General features: G+C 31.9%; 1 protein-coding gene across 1 annotated transcript in view; it reads left to right on the forward strand.

The window, feature by feature from the left end:
• The first annotated feature begins 569 nt into the window (after positions 1 to 569).
• The window catches only part of LOC106684547 (cardioacceleratory peptide receptor), a 145,842-nt gene continuing 145,564 nt past the window's right edge, over positions 570 to 847 (forward strand). Inside the window, exon 1 of the mRNA XM_014426695.2 lies at positions 570 to 626. The gene's annotated coding sequence lies outside the window, so the exon portion shown is untranslated. The remainder of the gene's footprint in view (positions 627 to 847) is intronic.

Raw genomic sequence — 847 nt, forward strand, 5'->3', positions numbered from 1 at the left:
TAGTCTTTTGTAATGGATTGGCAATTTAGACCGTTTTTCTAGTAAATGTTGTATATAAGGCAAACTGCAGGGAAAATACGACCTTAGCGACGGAGCTCAAATATTTTTAGAAAACCGTTATTTACTACTACACTTTTTTAATATTACACAGCATTAATATAAAATTTATGAAAAAGTGTAATACTTGTCGTTTGTTATGTTACGTTTACTCATGTGATAGATCTGTAATATGTGAAATTTCCGCCATCCAGATTAGAAAAGGTTGCAGTTTACTATTTTCTGTTTCTATCATTGGATTCAGTATTAGGCCAATATAGACATATTTTAAAAATCTTGTTATTTTAAATCAGTGCTGAATTCTAAAAACACATTGATGTTTAAAAACGTCGAAAAGTTAACTTCGTTTATTTAAATGAAAACTTGGATGTCCTCTTACCATCCCTGAACTATCTTCAGTATCCTTCCTCATCAAATTGGAGACAAGAACTCCTCAGATCTAGGATCGATGTCGGACTTCTATTCCTTGATGCCAACCCCGAGGAGGGGAGGGGCGTTCTGGGGCCAGTCCACTTCGGGCGCTGGTCGGTGGAACTTCCCCAGCTCTTCCTCTTCGTCTTCTTAATTGAGTACGTAATTTTTATATATTAAAATTAATGGAGAAAAAAAATTTATAATGATGATAAAAAATATTTGTTACAGCTTCGGTTAAAAATATCTAAAATTTATTACAACTGTGATAATCACTTATTTATTTAATAAAACAATTAAATTGTAGCCTAGTCTTCCATCTATATAGTGTACCAATTGAATAATAATTTGATATAATTTTAACTAGAAATCAAAGTAT

The sequence above is a fragment of the Halyomorpha halys genome, unplaced genomic scaffold (genome assembly GCF_000696795.3).
Source record: "Halyomorpha halys isolate HHAL.00 unplaced genomic scaffold, Hhal_1.1 Scaffold29.1, whole genome shotgun sequence".
NCBI classification, from domain to species: Eukaryota; Metazoa; Arthropoda; class Insecta; order Hemiptera; family Pentatomidae; genus Halyomorpha; species Halyomorpha halys.